The sequence below is a fragment of the Anthonomus grandis genome, chromosome 14 (genome assembly GCF_022605725.1).
Source record: "Anthonomus grandis grandis chromosome 14, icAntGran1.3, whole genome shotgun sequence".
In the NCBI taxonomy this organism is placed as follows: Eukaryota; Metazoa; Arthropoda; class Insecta; order Coleoptera; family Curculionidae; genus Anthonomus; species Anthonomus grandis.
Window position 1 is genome coordinate 19,057,725 of NC_065559.1, and position 21,025 is coordinate 19,078,749.

The 21,025-nt window shown below is 32.0% G+C and overlaps 1 pseudogene; it reads left to right on the forward strand.

Moving 5' to 3' along the window:
* Window positions 1–8,708: 8,708 nt before the first annotated feature.
* LOC126744774 (uncharacterized) lies at window positions 8,709–10,453 on the forward strand (annotated as a pseudogene).
* The last annotated feature ends 10,572 nt before the right edge of the window (window positions 10,454–21,025 follow it).

Here is a 21,025-nt window from a genome sequence, read left to right on the forward strand (position 1 = left end):
ACCACTTAAAACATAAGTGTACCAAATTTGGTTATGATAGTATACAGGGTGTTGAAATAAATTGGAGTCAAATTTTTAAAAGGCGCTAATTCTTAATCAAATACGAATATTTTTAAAATTTTTGGCTATTTGGCATGCGTCTTGAGAACACAAAGGTTGGAAATATCCAACAAATACAATCAATAAACAACAATCGATCATATTATCATACTATTTTGGGCTTCACAATAATACAACTTCATTTATAATTTTTTTTAGCTTTATTTCATTGTCAAGTTGCAATTCACACTTCACTAGTTACTTAATAATGTAATGTAGGCTAAGCAGCAAAAACTGAAAATAATTACCTTAAGGAATTACCTAACACCAAAGATAATAATACTACTAATATTTTATCTTTGCTAACACTCAAATTTAAAAATTAATGCCACAAAACTAAATATTAGTTCCTTCAATATGTCCTGCTTTCTCTAAACGTCGAACTTGGCTCATAAGTGCCATTTTTGATCATCTATCCAATAAAAAAAAGTTTTTGAAAGCTATATTTATTAAACTGTAGAATATACGTATATCATATACTATTCTGTTCACAAAATAGAGGAAATTTTGGAATTTAAAAAATTGACACGGGATTCACATATCTAGTTTTTAAACTCAATTACTACATCTCAAATATTTGACGAAATGACCTCGATATCACATATATGTCACCGTCTAGCATACGGTATACTTTTCATACACGTATACGGGACACGTAAAAAAGTTAGAAATACATTAACGTGTATAAAACGTAATAATTATACTAAATTAAAAAAAACTGAAGAATATAAATTTGCACATCTGCAAATAAAAAAAAAATATCTACATTAATAGAAAAGTTATTTAAAAAACAACTTTTTTTAATAGTTTTAACACCCTATAGATTCGAATATGAAAAAAATTCTCTCGGTTCCCCTAGAGAATTTTTTCTGATTCTTCACCCTGTAAAGTTTGTCGATAGAGTTTCTGGACATCCGGTATAACATATCATAATTTAAGCTTAAATAGATATCTTTAGTATAAATTCTATAAAAACAGTTATTTAACGACTAAATTAAAGGTTATTTACTGGTTTTCTATAACTAAATATTAAACGTTTTATTCATGGTGGGAATATATTGTTTAATTAACGCATTTGTAAACGTCTTTAAATAATAAATAATATACCATACATACAGGTTTACCTTTTTATGAAATATTAATTAGTAGTATATTATGAACATCTAATAAACCTTCTTGTTAAACGTGAAGCGAACACGCGGATATTTATAGTTGAAGTTCAACTTTAAAGGTACACCTGATGTTAACCAAAAATAAACGTTTATTTAAATATCGTGTGTTGCTTGGGTTATTATTCGTGTTAGGTAAAGATATAAGTTTATGAAGGTTACATATTATTCTTAACATTTAAAAAGATAACAAGTTTAGGATTTTGCTAAACATAAAATTTATTATTTTTGCTTTTCATTCATTTTCTAATAATCTATATAGATTCTTGTAATTTGGGATTTTAGCTTAATATCAAAAATAAATATACTCCTATTTTTTCTAGTAAAACGAAAAACAATAGAAGATCCCAGATTAATCTCAAATTCGAGTACATTTAGGAGTACACTCTTGAACTGCAAGACTCTTATAGTCTAAGATCCCACCATATTACGACCTTCACCCATACCGTTACGGGATAAAACGTATGTTTTCATAAAATGTAGTATATTTTAAAATGTATTCCGCAAATGTTGCCTGAGAAATCTTGTGCAAAATACTAATTATTAATGATTAAAAATAATTTTTTTTTTAAACATTGCACTCATTCTCTTACGCATTAAATTGTGTACTAATCGAAAGTACGTAACTTGTGAAATATGCATTCACTGGGTTGCCTTCTTTTTTCTTGTGCAGTTACCACGCAGCCAGGTGCGCGGAGGTGATTCGTAATAGTAATTTCCACCTATCGAGTTACGCAATAAAACATTACATTAAATTAATGTTAATTTTATTGCATACAATATGGCATAGGGTTGCTTGCGAAAAGCCTGTGCATAATCCCGGTTGCCGATTTTTAAAAGTTCAGATTCTCGCGCGGCTTATCTCAACGTCATTGTATTTAAAAATTTTTATTTTACGAAAAGCTAATTTCAATGAATAGTTTTTTAAAGTTTATTCGTTAAAATGTAGTACATTGTCACATGAGCCACACAAAACACACTTTTTAACTATTTTTTAGCACGTTTTTTTTTTCAAAATGAGGTTAATTCACTATGATTATGTTCCTACTGCTATAGTCCATATGAACTCAATCCGAACAGCAGAAAAACTAAAACTCGGGTCATTAGCGGTATCTTCTTTGTAAAGCATAGGCGTGCCACAGAAGGATTGTAAAAAATATTTTTCTCTTCACAGAATGATCGATGACGTCTCCGGCTTTTATCACTGTGTAGATGGTAGTACGGGCAAGTTTAGTCAGCTCTCAAACTCTTTTTAAAATGTCGTTTTGTGAGGCCCCGCGCATTTCGTTTTTTAGGCAATTGAAAATATTTAAAACAACTCTCTGGGTTTGAATATGTAAGTCTTTATTTAAAAATTCCGATTGCGCCAAGTCGCAATTAACTTCCAAATTATCCATTTCATTATCAGAAACATCAGAAGGTCTCCACAATGGCATTTTAAATTGTTAGATAAAAAGTATTTAAAAACAGTGATAACAACAGTAACAACAATAGTATTAACAACGACAAAAGCAACAACAAAACAAAGACCACAACGGTAACAACAAATTAATTTATAAAATTACGACACGCGACCAACACACTCTTAAGACACCTGATTCTAAACCAGAAATAAAACATAAAACGACACTGGCACCAGGCCCATGTAAAATTTATCGTAGAATTTTTATTTTCTATAGGCCCGGCCCGTCCACAATTCAAACTCCAAGCGCCGGTAGTAATCTTTTGTCTTCGTCTTTTACACGTCAATGCTGGGGACTTAGCCTACCTATTTCTGACAAAATTTCTCGTTGAACGGGCCGGGGTTGAGGAATTTCCAGCGATCATATGTCTTTAAATATACGAGGACCGCTCATTATATATTTTGCTATTTGTTTCAATGCGTGAATTTAGTATATTGACCGTACCCCAATTTGTAAGGTGTTCGAATTGAAATCATCTACACTATAGCATGTACTACTAATACTACTATCGCTCTCTTTCTGTAACTCATACACAGAGCATGCGCACTCGATAAACTAGTGGAATACAGCTGTAATGCTGTGTCTTTGTCTATCGCATTGGATATTATTCTCGAACCTCTCTATCGCTCGCATCAAGCCGCGCGAGAATTTGAACTTTTAAAAATCGGCAACCGGAATTATTCACAGGTTTTTCGCAAGCAACCCTATGCCATATTGTTTGCAATAAAATTAAGTTTAATTTAATATAATGTTTTATTGCGTAACTCGATAGGTGCAAATTGCTATTACGAATCACCTCCGCGCACCTGGCTGCGTAGTAACTGCACAAGAAAAAAGAAGGCAACCCAGTGGATGCATATTTCACAAGTTCCGTACTTTCGATTAGTACACAATTTAATGCGTAACAGAAGAGTGCAATGTTTAAAAAAAATCATTTTTAATTATTAATAAATAATATTTTGCACAAGATTTTTCAGGCAACCTGTGCGGAATACATTTTAAGATATACTACATTTTATGAAAACATACGTTTCATCCCGTAACGTTATGGGTGAAGGTCTTAGTATGGTGGGATCCTCTACTATTAAGATAATTAAATTTTGAAGCTCCCATTTGAGCTATATTTTTTTAATGCTATAAGTTGTAATACATTTTTTTATACCATAATATCTTCAGCGATAGTAAATATATAATAGTAATACCTGTAAGCAATTTTTAAAGACTTTTCTTCCAGAAAGAAAACTAAATAACTTTTGAATATGCCCTCTCCTGGTATTTTCATGAATTAACTATCTACATAATTATTTAAATGTGAGTGTCTGTGGCTATGTCCACTTATAAAAAAAGTAAAGTTTTGCACAGTTATTATATTTTGTCCTCGGGAGGTTATACGTATAATTTTATTAGCAAACTTCCTATAGATTTTGCTATGACAATTGGCTGTTAATACAAAATAGCTTATCCTGCTCACGGAGTGCCCTCGTTGCCACGAGCGAACTACGTAAGTGAAATCTTTTTTTCTGGAAGCCCTATAAAGACATTATTATGATATTGGCCAAACTTTTCATAATTTATCACTCAGTTGTCTAAGTATTAATAGCTAACCTTAAAGTGTTCTAAGTGTTAAGGATTTCTTTGAACTTTAACAAAAAACGTTGATATTTAGTAGGGTAATAAAGTATTTATGTACAAATTACACGCCAAATTATACATTTGGCTCTCGGATCCGCTACGCTATATTACGTGCTTTATAACATATAATTTAAAATAGCTTTGCAATACGATTTTTTGGAAAAAGATGAGTAAAGAATATTGTCATCAAGCTTACGAACGGGAAACAAACAATTTTCCGCTCGACTATGTTGACATGAATCGAGGAAAATGACTGGAATGATACAAATCGAACTGAAACATGTCGGTGTGCCGTGTACGAATTGTAATATGCTGGATTTCTAGTTTTAGATATAAACCACTTTTTTGGTTTTATTACGAAAAAATACATTTTTTATTTTATGCTTTTTATTTTATGCTAAAGCAGCAAAGGATAACACAACACAAAGATTATAGAGCAAAAAAATTGACAGTATAATTTTATATGTAAAGGGATGATCTTTTTCTTATGAGAGTTTCATGTAATTTTAAGATTTCATAAATCACTATATATAAATTTAATTTTAATTAGGAAAATGAAAAAGAACCATTAAATATGAATTGATTTATTTATTGTTACTAAAACTTGTCTCTCAAGTCTAATTTACTTGCCGTATACATTTTCATTTGAAAGGCTATCGTAAAAATTTAAAATTGTGAGAATATGTTTTAGGGATTAAACAAAAAAAAACTAAATATTAAAGAAGTGTTTAAACAATAGCACTTATTTATGAAATTAGGTTTTGTTATTTAATAATGAAAGAGTGGTATTTAGTGTAAACCTTGGCAATACTAGAAATGTAACTTCTCTACACTTAGAAATATTATTTTTCTACATTTAGCAATAATCAGCTTTTGAGGATCTTGAAGGGAATTTGTACTAAAAACTTTTTGGAGATTATGGCGGCCGCTCAACGGGGCCTCACTCTATAAAAATGAAGGGCATCATTTTTATTGTATTAGGATTTGTAAGAAAGTTTATGAGCATAATAAAACACATATTTTAAAATACATGTGTCGATCCCTGTGATTTCCCGGTAATTTATAACGATTGAATTTTAACGAGATTCTTAAACAAATATAAGAAAAATATCAGAACTAATGTAACTATTTTAAATTTTTAACTAAATGTAACTTTCTATTCCGTTTTAGTAAACATAACCTCCCAAAAACTTTAATTGTTTTGTTTCCCCACAATTGGCACCACTGAAATTTGTCAGAGTGACCAACATCAAAAGGATGCAATCATGCAAAATGGCGGCCACCTAGTAGTGGTCATCTATTTTTCAATAGAATGTTTGAACTTTCTTGTTTAAACTTTCCCAAAATAGTGAATAATAAATAATTGACAATAAATATGTTAAACTTAATTTTTGGTAATGATTTCTGGGTTATATATCGCTAAATTAAATATGGGTAGAAGCCAATTTTAATTTAATTAAAAAAAAAGAAAAGGCTTATTTCTATAAGAGTTTTAAAGTTTTAGTCAATAAAAAAAATTTTCTTAATTGATATTTTATTAAATAGTGATCAGGGTCAACAAAAAAGTCAATTACTTATGAGTCCATCAAAACAAGATAGATTTTATTATTCTTTTTCATTTATTAAAGCCGCATTGTTCTATTAGTAAACACGTTGTATTTTACACGTTGATATTACTTTTAAAGTTTTCGTCGTTTGTGGAACGTACGTTTACGTACATAAATTTACAGGTTTTCTAAATTCAACTGGTCGATTGGCCGTGCCTTTTGATAAAGAGAAAATATTTGCAGCAACCATTTAAGAAAGCTCCTAAAAAGTTGTTTGTCGGAGAGAAGCATAACTTAAGTGGATATGAGGATCACTTTTTATGTGGCCAACACGTTGTAGCTATATAACTCATAAATTCAAGTAACCAATACATAAAGCTTTTGAGCAACCAAAGGCACTTTTTAATCTGAGAGTTCTGGGGCTTTTGATAACTTTTGCTGATGCTTCAGAAATCTATAAAGTTTCCTAAGTGAACTTAAAGCCCTGTCAGTAGTTCCAGTCGATATAAACCATTTATTAACCAGTCGTTTTTTGAAAGCGAAACCTGCTGAAGTTTCATCGATTGCCTTTTAGGATCTTATCCATGGTCACGAATATTAGCTCCAGTTACAATTTGCTTTGAGAGATTTAAATATTCTATAGATTCTTATGTAAACTTTTGATTCATGTCAGTACCTATCTCAGAATCTATTTGCGCTTTATAGCTTGCTTAAATACATGATATTCATGACACAAGACACTTCAACCTTCGACCTCGGGGAACTTTCAGTGAAATTCCAGTGATCCATTATGAGTCTTATATCTAAGATGTTTTACATTTTGGTTCTAAGAGCTAAAACTTAACTTTTAATTTCATTTTTCTTACAAATGATATAGGCATTTTACTAGAGCCAAATATTCTAATATATCCAAGATATCCAGGAATTCTTTTCATTCAGCTGGCTTTAGAAAAATTGTACCAATAATCATTGGACTATTCAACCATTTTTGCTTCGGTGCACGCTTCAAATAAATGAAATTCATCAATGAATAAATCGTTGTGACAGTGAATTATGAGTTTCGGTCTCAGAATCTTGAATACGATGCATCTCCAATAATATGTTTCTTTAAGCCCTTGAGATCTTCTGCGAGAAAACTGACATAGAACCTGCAACATGTTTGTGTGTTAGGGGCTTAAAAATTCACAAGGCTGTAGGTCCTGAGAATCTTCTACCTTACATACCTAATCAAAGGAATGGTTGGATTTTTTACTGAACCTATAAAAATGTTATTTAATTTGTCAATAAGAACAAATACATTTCCAAACTTATGGAAACAAGTAAAAATATGCCCTGTGTTTAAAAAAGGTGATTTAGCAGAAATCCAAAATTCTAAGAAAAGGTCAACTGCATCCAACTTGGCTAACAAAATTCAATTTATTTGCAAAAGTCTCGATAAAAAATCACAAGTAGATGTAGTTTATACTGATTTTACTAAGGCCTTTGACAAAGTATCACACACTATACTTGAATATTAATATGGTTTTAGCAATCATTTGGTATGATTCTTACACTCATATTTAAAAAATACGTCAGAAAGTTGTCATCAAGGACTATCACTTCGATTCTTTTCTTGCCTCATCTAGTGTGCCACAGGGCTCAAATTTAGGACCCCTAATGTTAATTTTGTTTAGCAATGTACGTAATCGCATGCGAAAATTAATAATGTGAATGATTGTAAAATGATCCAAAAAGACTTATATAATATTTTTTCTTGGTCTGTAGCTAATAACTTACATTTTATTAGAAATAAATGCTATGTAGTAAGTTTCTCCTGAAAAAAATATCTTAATTCCATATCAGTATAGTAGTATTATCTCGATAAGATGAAATGCGAGATTTGGGTGTTACTTTTGATGCACAGCTCAAATTTAAAACTCACATTTACACCATTATAAACAAGGCCACAAAATTATATAGGTTTATAGTAAGAAGTTGTAAGAGTTTAACCAATACTAACTGTGTTAGAACTCTCTATGTGTCATACATAAGAAGCATTTTGAAGTATTGTTCCATTGTTTGGTGCCCTTGTTACAACCTGCATATTTTAAATATTGAGAGAGTGCAGAATAAACTATTAAGATATATTAACTACAAGAATACAGGTATATATGAGCTGCATATTCCCAAATTGGAGATAATGAATAAATTTAATTTAGTGAGCCTGCAAAGGCGAAGAAAGTTGGCACGTCTGACATTTTTGTCTAAATTAACTAGAAGCGAAATAGACGATCTCAATTTGTTGGGTATGATAGCTCTTAATGTACCTGGGTACCGGACAAGATGTCCATTGCTATTTGCTATGGAGCCTGCTCGAACCAACTATTATCTAAATTCTCCTGTAATATCTATGTGTCGCCTCTACAATAATTTGGAAAGTGAATATGAATATGATATTGTAAGTTATTTACTTGCTTCGTAACCTACTCTATAGGCCCCTACAGACACACGCTGATGACTTAATTCATGAACGTGCGTGTATTAACGTGCATTCATCGATTCGAATTTGCTTTATGTACAGACGCTCAAACTTTTGTACCAGTAAGTCGTTGTGCGCGAAGAGAGTTGTGATGTCGTCTGATGAAGAGCTTCCTATTATAGCAGTGGCGTGCGATTACAATTTAAAAAGTACCAAAAAGTCAAAAAAGCGTCGTCTTCTGTGGTGTAAGGAATGGCTTTTAAAAAGACAGTCATTTTTACATATTAACATATTGGAAGAATTGAAAGGAGAACCCGATAACTGGCGTAATTATCTACGAATGGATGAAAATACCTATGTAGAATTGTTAGAAATGGTTACTCCATTAATAAAACGTCAGGACACAGTTATGAGACCTGCAATAAGTGCACATGAACGGTTAACCGCAACCCTTCGATATTTAGCGACTGGACGTAATTATCACGATTTAAGATTTTCATTTTCAAGAAACATGCTCAGCCATATACCAAGTACTAAAGGAAAAATACATAAAGGTAAGAATATTAAAAACACAATAATTCATAATAAAGAATAAACATAATATTTATTAGGTACCTACCTATTGTACAGGATTATAAGATCCGTAATACATAGCAGCTGATGTTCATGAAGTTTCGTTGCTGATGTTACTGACATTGTAAAGATTTGGTGTAGGCTGATTAGTCCAGGTGGGAGCACAGCTAGGCGTCGGAGGGAATACATTGCTATTATTAATTGTTGCTTGGAGTAGATTGGGATCGGACGTAATTCTTCTATTTTTGTTAATTTTTCCTAAATCTGCTTGAAATAAGACATCATTTATTAATTTTTCTATATAGAGTCGTGTTTCTCTTGACAATCACCGTAATTTAATTGCTAGTGATTTTCCTATAAGGTCGAACTCGTCTGCTGGTTTATTGAGTCGTGTTTCGATAATATCTAATATTTCATCTGCTTTCTTAATATTTTGGTGCGCTGCTTTGTATTTTTTGGACCTTTTAGATAAAGGCGTTGATGATTGACTGGATGGTGCTGAAGTGGAAGATCTTGACATGCTGGGCTGGCTCGCCATACTGTGTTCTGAATTTATCTCCATTTCAGTTTGTTCAAATTGAGATACGGCATTACTTGTCTGAAAATAATACACACATATTAGTGAATTAGTATATTATATTATATTATATTACCATATACCATTATATATATGTATTGTATTTATATATACATATCGTAGATATTAATTGATATTTATTTTTTTACAGTTTTCTACAATACAAAGAGAATGGAAAAGTATCTCCGAAGGCTTTGAAGAAGTATGCAACTTTCCTAATTGCGTTGGAGCCGTAGATGGCAAGCATATTCAAATCAAACCACCACCGGGTAGTGGAGCATTTTATTACAATTACAAGGGTTATAACAGTTTAGTTCTCATGGCTATATGTAATGTAAATCATTAATTTATAATGTGTAATTTTGGTACCAATGGTCGAATATCGCATGGAGGAGTCATAGCATGCACTCATTTGTACACAAAATTAAAAAATAAAACATTAGAGCTACCACCTGCAATATGCCCATGAAACAGTAACAGGCCGCTACCATTTGTATTCATTGGAGATGAAGCATTTGCATTATCAGGTGATTTTTTAAAACCTTACAGTCAAAACGACCTGAATCATGCTCGAAAAATTTTTAATTACCGCTTATCAAGGGCACGATGCACAACTGAAAACTCTTTTGGCATACTATCAGCAAGATTTCAAGTACTTCAGTCAGCTATCGGTCTACAATTAGAATCGATAGACAAAGTCGTAATGGCTTGCTGCATCCTGCATAATTTCTTGAGGCGCAAATGCCGCCAGTCTTACATACCATTGGATTCTTTAGATCAAGAAAATAATACAGAGGAAACGGTGCAAATGGGGCGTAGAGCAAATCCTGAGCAACTATCTGGCCTACAACGTAGCCATAGCAGGAACTAAAGTAATGAAGCAAGTCATGTTCGACAAGAATTTACAAAATTTTTTAACGAAGAAGGGGCTCTGAGTTGGCAAGAACGAATGATACATTAGATATTATAATTAATAGTGTAGTCATATAACACACAATCCAAATAAAAAAAATTAAAAACTAATATTATAAATTATTGGTTTATTGACTTACCTTTGTCTCATTCTCCTCTTCACTCCTATTTCTATCATCCATTTACGTCTCTTTCATGTTGTCATTCACTTCCTCATTTTCAATATTTGAAACAGACTGCCTTGGTATCTTTTGATCTTTAAGAAATAACAATAATTCGTAGTACCACAGGGATGGCACATATACATCTTCAAACCCAGATCCACTTCTTTTTGAGTCTTATACTTTTTTATGTTCTCTTCGGAAACCACCGCACAGAGTATTAATTTTTGTTATGGCCGTTTCTTTTGTAGCATTAGGTTGAATATTTTGTAACTTTTCCGTTAACAATGCGTATGCCACATTTTTTTTGTTTTTATCTATATATTCTTTTGATTTTTTTTGCCAGAGACAAGGATGTGCTCTGTACATCTCAATAAATTCTCGGGTAAAGTTCCGAGTCACTGTCCTGACGTCAGACATCATGAAACTTTAATTACTTGTTCAATTATTATTCGTCTTCTGGGCTTCTCTATCAACGAAACGATACTGACCTATAAATGTATGTCGAATTCGCACGTTCTTTGGCATCTACACGTTGAGGCTTGCATGCGCGTCTCCGCACGTGCGTTTAAAATTTCTGTCGAGAACAGAAATTTGCACGTCACGCCAATTGTGAACGCACGTTCATCAATGCTGTCGATATCTGCATACAACTGTACATACGGACGTTTTTGAGTGTGCGTTTACAAACGCGCGTTTATGAATTAAGTCATCAGTGTGTGTCTGTAGGGGCCTTATAATTGGTTTTTTACTATAAAGTTGGTAAATAAATAATGTAATGGATAAAAAATAAATAAATAAATAAATAAATATGTTTTTCTCTCAAAAACCTCGCATCGTACGAAACAAGGCAAGGAAACAATTTCACTCCAAACTAAATTTGATTTTTTTTGTATTTAGAAAAAGCAATGGCGTATTATTATTATTAGGAATATTTATTTAAAAAACGGAGACCACTAATAGAATTTCTGTAAAAACCTTTTAGATCAAAAAGTGCCTTTTGTTACTCTGAAGGCGTGTAGCAAACTTTATAAAAATATTTCAGATAATTAAAATTCATGACTAAAAATTTGACATTTTTTTTTAATTTGTTTAACTTTTACGTTTAACTTTTAGCATCCAGTATTTTGAAAATGAGATGTTTTTCCATATATGTTTATAAAGAAAATTAAGGCTTATTCTGAATACAGAATGCGCTGACTAAATTTGGACACAAAGATTCTTTTATAGTGTTTTATTGAGTGCGTGATATAACAGTTCTAATAAAATCATAGGTGAAAGAGAAGAAAATACTTTTTAGTTATTTAAATGCATTTATAAAACCTATAAATTTGCCAAATACAGAATCTAAAAACTTAATCCATATATCGAAAAATAAGTTTAGATATTTGCTTACTTTTTTTTTCAAATTACTGTTTAGGTATCTGCTTACTAATAACAAGTCAATAAATGCTGCAATTTAATAATTATTCACTTTTAATTGCTCTATTCTTATATAAATTATACATTCATTAGTTAGAAAATGTTATAAAAATGAAGCAATGATCAAAATCAAAAGCCAGGACTTATATTGTTCTACAAAATATAAAAAGCAAAGCATTCGGTGTGGATAATTTGAATATATCTATTGTTTTGCTTTCTTGTCTCACAACAATTAATCTGCTTACCCACATTATAAATGTCTGCCTAGAAAAAAAATATTCTCCTAAATTATGGATGTCATTCCTTTGCCTAAAATAAAAAAACCCACTGAATTTAACAATCTTCGTTCTGTAAGTATTCTTCCTGTTCTTTTAAAAGTTATGGAAAAAGTTATGGAATAACAAATTCTGAATTAGTAAAATTTTAATAATTTGATACCGAAATATCAGTCTAGTTTTCGTTAAGGTTACAGCTGTACTACTGAACTAACTTAAGTAACTGACGATATTTTGTATGCTCTGAATATTAACCTAGCCACTGTGTTGGTTCGTTTAGATTTTTCCAAGGCTTTTGTTTTGGTAAATCACAAAATTCTTTTAGCATTACTACATTTTTTAGGCTTTTACGAGTCGGCCGTTTCTTTAATATGTTCTTATCTGTTTGACCGGAAACCAAGCGGAAATTACTGTTCTCAGTAATAAAATCGAAAACATGGAACAGTTTTTAGGGAAAATTATGTGGAAATCCATAATTTGCCTGAAATTAAAAATGAAAATCTTGTCACGGAGTTGCAAGGTATTTTCTCTGCAGTGGGGTTCAAGTGCGACCTAAACAAAGTTAATTATATTCAACGAATTCCGTCTCGAAACCCAGATATCCCAAAACCCATTATGGCTAGGTTTGTATCTTCTATTGATAAAGATAACTTTTTGGCTGCGGTGAAGAATAAAATCCGCTCTACCGTGGACAGGTCTCAGCCAGGATTGTTGCTACCTGGTAAGGTAAAACCTGTGTTTGTTAATGAACATATCACTTCGGTAAAAAAGCTTTTATTGAAGAATACAAGGGTGTTTGCCAGGGAGCATCAATATAGGTTTGTCTGGACCAAAAATGGAAACATTCTTCTACGCAAAAATGATAAGTCCAAAATTATATATGTCAAAGACTCCTCAGTATTGGATCACTTAATTAATAATTGATCTCTTGGCAATAAAAGTTTGCATTTTTTTTACAATCAATATCAATTAATATTATTCGTTTATATAAATTTTTTTTTCGTCACGGTACTAAGTATTTATTTTCAAAATACCCGAGGTCTTAGGACTAAATTGTTAAATCTTAAGATTAGCATCGAATCATCAAACTACGATATAATTTGTATAAATGAGACTTGGCTTAACGGAAATATATCCGATTTCGAATTTATAGATCTAGATAAATATGATGTTTTCCGCCGAGATCGCGGATCTAGTGCTTCTTTAAAAAAGGATGGGGGTGGTGTGCTAATAGCGGTTAAAAAAGATTTGGGAGCAGTCGCCGTGTGCCATTTTTTCAGTGAAGCTGAGGATGTGTGGATTAATTTTAGTGTGGGGAATGTATGCGTTTTTGTTTGTTGTGTTTACCTCCCTCCAAAGGACATTAATGCTTATTCATAGTTTTCAACTAAATTAGAATCATTAAAATAACGAATAAATAAAAATAATGTAATTTTGGTTTGCAGTGATATGAACTGTTCAACTGGGCGATGGGAAAAGGTAACCCCTTTTCAAGTATTTAAGGAATACTTCGATATCATCGAAAATCTTTCATTTGCAGGTCTAATACAATTTAATTACCTAAAAAATGATTGTAATAATACATTAGATCTAATATTATGTAATCAAGAACGTGTTTCAAATTTGTTGCATTGTGATAGCCCCTTGATTGTGGAGGACCCTAAGCATCCAGCCATTGAATTTAACTTTCAGGTTAACAATATAAAAATTCAAACATAAATCACTTTCTTACTTTAATTTTAACCAGGCAGATTATGTGGAGATAAATAATGTATTAAAAAACAAACCTTGACCAAATATTTTTAATAATTCCTCAAATCATAATTTAAACACTTTTTATAATATTTTAAATGAAATTGTTGAAGAGAAGGTACCCATCGTACAGAAAAATTCACGTTTTCCGGTTTACTTTACACAGGCCACAATAAAGGTTGTATAAGAAAAAAATAAATTTCACAAAAAAATGGAAAATTTACAATAATATTTCTGACTACAATACTTTTAGGCTTTTGCGGAGTAGATCTAAAAAACTTATAGAACAAGATTTAAGGAATTATGTAAAATCCTTAGAAAGTGGCATTCCGCATGATAGTCAAAAATTCTGGAAAATGGTTTCTATAAATAAAAAAGACTCAGGTATCCCAGCTAAAATAAAATATATGGATAGGGAGTCCTCGAACAATCAAGATATCTCTAACATGTTTGCCGGAGTTTTTTGTTAGACCTAGCTCTTTGGTATACGATAATAGCGATGATTTAAATACTAATAACAATTTTTTACATTCTATTTATCTTTCTAAAACTCTCGAAGCATTAAAAACACTTGATCCCAAAAAGGGCGCAGGCCCAGATAATTTTCCATCCTTTTTTGTTAAGAGTTGTGCAATGGGTCTCGCCCCTCCCCTGACCTTAATTTTTATTCAATCACTGTCGTGCGGTGTTTTTCCGGATTAATGGAAACGTTTATATGTCATTCCAATATTTAAAAACATTGAAAAAAAAGTAATTAACAATTACCGATCAATAAGTAAGCTTTGTATTTCTGCCAAGGTTCTTGAAAAAATAATTTATAAATATATTTTTAATGTTGTAAAACGTTTGCTAATTTCTGAGCAATATGGATTTCTACCAAATAAATCCATTGAATCTAACCTTCTTGAATATACGGAATACATTAGAGAAAACATAGATAGCGGAGTTCAGGTGGATGCTATCTACACCGATTTTAGTAAAGCTTTTGACAAAATTGATCATACCATAATGAAATATAAATTAAAAAGAGTCGGTGTGGATGGCATTTTTCTGGACTGGTGCGAATCCTATTTAAGAGGTCGTACTTTTTCTGTATTGGTAAATGAGGTTGAATCTATGAATATAAAAGTTACCTCTGGGGTACCGCAAGGATCCCATCTAGGACCTCTGCTCTTTCTTATTTATCTTGATAATGTAAAACTTTGTTTTTCAAACTCTATGGTTCTTGGATTCGCCGATGACTTAAACATTTACAAACAAATTGAAACTCCGCACGATTGTGAATTGCTACAAAAGGACTTAGATCAATTTCATAAATACTATCATACATTTCATAAATAACTTGTTTATAAATTCAAATGAATGTAATGTTTTCAGTTTCACTAGAAATAAAAATCAAATTCAATACAATTACAGAATTGGTAACAGTGCCTTAAATAGAGAAAACGAGGTTAGGGATCTGGGCTTGATACTTGACAATAAACTTACATTTGAAAAACATATAGATTTAACAATTTCAAAGAGTTTTCATAAATAGACAATCTAACTTATTTTCAAATCCAAATACATACTTGACACTCTATTATGCTTATGTACACAGCAAGCTTAATTTTGCTTCAATAATCTGGAGTCCTAATTATCAAATTTATAAAGATGCAATCGAAAGGGTACAAAAAAGGTTTTTGAAGTCATTTTTATTCAAATATGGTAACCAGCTTCAGCTTACTAGTATAGCATCTGTGAAAAACCATTATAATATTTTAACTCTTCAGGATCGAAGGATTTTATCTGATATTATGTTTGTTGATAAAATATTAACAGGTAAAGTAGAGTCTCCTCATTTGTTAAGCAAAATCTCATTTAATATAGCGCCGAGAGCATTTAGGGTAAACCATTTGTTCAAGGTCCCATTTAGACACACTTTGCATGCTCAAAATTCTCCTATAATAAGGATGATGCGTGAGGCCAATGTTTTATATTCTGATTTAGATTTGGATTTTTTTAACCTGTCTGAAATAAAACTGAAGCAAATAATTAAAAGCGCCCTTCTGTCAGAGATTTAGATTTTTAAGTTTAAGAAAACATTTCTTTTTTATATGTTTATATAAGTTCCAAAGTAGGTAAAATTTTCTTGATGAATTTTTTTGGTTTTTTAGTTAGTATTTCTTAGTTTTTAGTTAACTTAGTATACATTTTGATGTGGATACTGTTATAGGTTTACCTGTTTGTATCCTTAAAAGATTATAAATAAATAAATAAATAAACATTAAATGGCAAAATTTCGAAAGCCCTAGATGTAATTATTGGCGTTCTCCAAGGTAGTATTCTTGGCCCATTGCTCTATACACTTTATACATCACAAATTACAATAATAATAAAATATTGCAAACACTATGACTACGCTGATGACACTCAAATTTAAATTTCGTTTAAACACACTGATGTTGCTCAAGCCAATCAGAAAATGAATACTGATCTTAGCAACTTACTGGCGGAAATTCAAAAGCTTCATTTAAAAACTAACTCTGCTAAATCAACAGTTATTCTTTTCTATAGCGATAGCTACAGAGCTGCCCTTTTGAGTAATTTAAAAATTTAATAAAAACTTAAAAAATTTTAAAAAACTTAATAACGATGAAATTTATTTTTAAAAACAGTGCCAAGAATCTTGGTCTGGTAATCGATCATAAATTAACATTTAAAGAGCATATTACGCTCAAATTGAAAACTGGATATTCTGCTTTAAGATCTATTTTTTCCCAGAGACACTTTTTCAGTGCCAACAATAAAAAAATGCTTTGCGATTTCTTTGTATTATCACCAACAAACTTCTGCGATACCTATGGGCCCTGTCTTCATTAGTATTACTCATATAGAATACAGAAACTCCAAAATTCTTGCCTTAGGCTTATATTTGGCATAACAAGAAAAGAGCATAATATATCTCATTAGCTAAAGGACGCAGCATGGCTAAATATGGAAAATCGACGATTGCTGCAGTCTGTTTTTTTTATAAGGTGCTTAACTCCACCATATCTAGTTAGAAAGGTGACCCATCGAACAGATGTTCCCTCTCACAACAAAGACATTTTTAAAAAGTCATTTTCGTATGTAATAGTGCACCTTGTAAATAAATTTAAAATATAAGACTTTTCGATGTCTGAGAAAGCATTTAAGGCAAAATTTAAGCGGCATTTGTTCAACGCATAAATTTTCTCTAACTAATTAAAAATAACTATAAATATTAATGTGCAAATTAATATTTTATAATGAAATAAAACAAAGATTTTTTTTTCTTAATATTATATACAAAGATGGAATTTAAAATTGATGTAATAGTTTAACCTTCCCTTCTCCTCTTTCTATACCATTCCTTTTTTTGGTGAATTTTCCTGTTTATTTTTTTTTGCATACGATTTGTAAATTCTAAGGCCTCAACAAAATTTGGGAGAACTCTTTGAAAGTCACCCCTGAAAGTCTGAATATAATGGCCTAATGGTCACTCACTTCCAATATTACTATGTATGTAGGTATAAATTATTACTATGGGTGTAAATAATTATATTGTTAAGGGTATTATTTCTATAACGAATTTTAAGGGTAACGAATAATATTCCTTATTAATAACGAATAATTTTTCTTATTTATATTGAAATAACATAGTGTTGTTCACTGTCTGTTTACCTCTTTTTTTTGCTTTTTGAGTGACTAATAAACGTTTTTATTATTATTATTATTATTATTATTATTATTATTATTATTATTATTATTATTATTTACAGCCAGTTAAGGCTCGCACTCCCTCTAACGGGGGGGGGGGGGGGATCATTTACTTATCCCAGATACCTCCGATATCAAAAGGATTAAGGTCTGTGGGGGTCTTTTCGGTACCCTTAAGTGACCTGAAATGTAGAGTTATCTCCTAGGAATCTTCGGGTGCTGCGAGCAGTTGCCAGTAGTACTGCCTTTTGCATGTGTTTATATAGATGTTCGCCAGTTCCTAATTGTTTAAGGTATTCCAGTAGACTCTTTAGTATTACACCCGTTGTCGATATAACAATTGGGATGGTTGAACATTATCCATTCTCCATTGCCTTCCGATTTGAATTTCTAGATCTCTGTATTTGGCGATTTTCTCAGTGTGTTTCTCTTGCAGAATATTGTTGTTCAGTATGGCTACGTCAATTAGAGTTGTTTTCCTGGAAATTTCATCTATTAAAATAAGATCTGGTCTATTATGCCTCACATGTTGATCGGTAAGTACACTGCGGTCCCAATATAACTTATATCGGTCATTTTCCACTACGGGTTCTGGAGTATATTTATAATACGGAACCTTCTCTGTTGTAATAAGTTCCAACTTCATTGCCAGCTCTTGATGTAAAATTTTCCCAACTGAGTCGTGCCGTTCTTTGTATTCTGTCGCTGCAAAGGCCTGACATCCTCCTGTTATGTGCTGGATTGTCTCTGATGTTTGGCATCCATACCGGCATTTGTCGTTTTGTACGGACGGATCTCTGACGATGTGCTTGAGATAATTTCTTGTTGGTATAACCTGATCTTGGATGGCGAGTAGAAAGCCCTCGGTTTCTGGAAACATCTTGCCTGATACCAACCAATAGTTCGACGAAGCAGTGTCGACATGATTTTGGCTGATCTCATTAGGATGCCGCCCATGAAGGCGCTTTTCCATCCAGATGCGGAGTTTCTCCTGATCCGTATGATGGTAGCTGCGCGCTTCCTCGCTCTTAAGTTGTAGAGGAGTGAAATCGTCTATTTGATTTATTGCGCGATGCAGCGTGGAATTTTCTCCTTGCCTGTAAAATTAGGATTTTAAGTTAGTGATTTGTTTTTCAAGTTGTTTACCCAGTACTATTAATCCTCTTCCTCCAAGGTGGCGGGGAAGCATTGTTCTTTCAGTGGCACTTCGAGGGTGGTGGTTGTGCGTTTTAGTAAGTAGGGTCCTCACTTTTCTTTGTAGCCTTTCTATGTCTGTCCTACTCCAATTAATTACCCCAAAAGAATAACTAAGAGCTGAACATGCGTAGGAGTTAAGTGCCTTAAACATATTTTTGCTGTTGAGATTGGTACTCAAAACTTGTCTTAGGCCGTCGTCCCACCAAAGATACACGACAGCGACGCCACATCTCCGCGATGTCGCCAGCGTGTATCTTTCATTTCGAACTCATGTTTTAAAATCATTTTGTCCCCACCAACGCTGCGCCGAAGACACATCCAAATGCGTGTCGCCTTCGTGTTGCCGGGAGACTGGACGTGTCAGTTGCGAAGCAACATTCGAGCTGTGTGTGTTGGTGTTTTTTTTTTATTTATCGAAGTTTTGTTTTTTTGTTTATTATGACACAACAAAATGCTGAACTGGATTTTAATTCAAAATTAGTAGATGCTGTAGAAAAACATGCTTGTTTATATAATTATAAGCTATCAGAATATTCGCGAAAAGATTTGACTGAAAAAGCTTCAAACAGCGCAGGTAATTAAGATTAATTTTTCTCAATAAAAGGATGCATCCAACTTTTTTTGTTTTGCCTTTTTATTTTTTTTTTCTATTCCGCAAATACCAATACATTGCAACCACATCCTCGTCTTCACTCGATGACATTTTGAACTAAACTGAACAACTAAACGTAGGAAACACGAAACGCGTATCTTTGGTGGGGCAACTGCATATCGTCTGAATGTGTCCAGGCGAAATCGTATCGCCTTCGCGTCGCCGTCGCGTATCTTTGGTGGGACGACGGCCTTACCCTTTTCACAAACTCGTTAGTCAGTTCGCATTTCATTGTTTGCTGTTCAATCGTTTGTGATTGTTTCATCCCCAAGTATTTGTAAATTTCGTGTTCGCCCATGGCCTCGATAGTCTCGACAGATGCAGAATATCTGATATTCTCCTGGCTGAATTTTTCCTCGGATTATATTGAGAGTACGGCATTTATCTAGTCCAAATTGCCAAATTCCAAATTCCAAAATAATAATATTATTATTATTATTATTATTAAGATTATTTTATTTATTTATTTATTTATTTCATGTACTTTACAGAAGTTTACTAAGTAAACGGTCCTATTACAAAGTACATACTAATGATAATAATAATAATAAAGATAATAATACTAATATACTAATAATAATAATAATAATAATACACTAATAATAATAACAAATGTTTTAAAAATAATTCAAAATAATACTTAATACTAACTTAATCTGGCCAGCACTAACTATAAAATTATATCTAACCGACATTTGAGTTCAGCACAACTTGTATTAAAAATATCAATGCTTTCTTGAATTCTGTTATAAGTTTCACACAAATTAAATAATGGTAAACTCAAATGTCTATTATTAAGAGCTACATCCGACATATAAAATGTCTTACATCTTCTAGTAAGATACGCTGGAGCATTCACACTCAACCTTGAAAGAAATATAGGATCATTTATTTGCCCATTTATTGTTTTATATAGATAAATAACTGCAAATTTTTGCCTCCTCTTATCTAATGATTGAAGGGCATATCTTTCGCGTAATGTCGTGGTTGACACCTCACGGTCATATACCCCCCTTTCTCTAAAATAGACATAGCGGAGCATTTTATTTTGCACCCGCTCCAACGTATATTTGTAACAGTTATAATATGGCGACCACACTATACATGCATAATCCAACAAACTACGTACAAATGAGACATACAAGTGCTTGAGACAGGAAACACTCACGAAATCCTTAGTACTTCTGCCAATAAATCCATACATTTTGCATGCCCGGTTTGCCACTTCGTTTACATGTAGATTAAAAGTCAATCTTTTATCAAATAACACACCCAAATCTTAAATCTTTTCTACTCTAGTCAATAGACTATCTTGTATTTTATAAGGAAATAATATATCTCTTTGTTTTCTATTATAAGACATAACTACACACTTATTGACATTAAAATATAATCTATTTTCTATTGACCATTGTA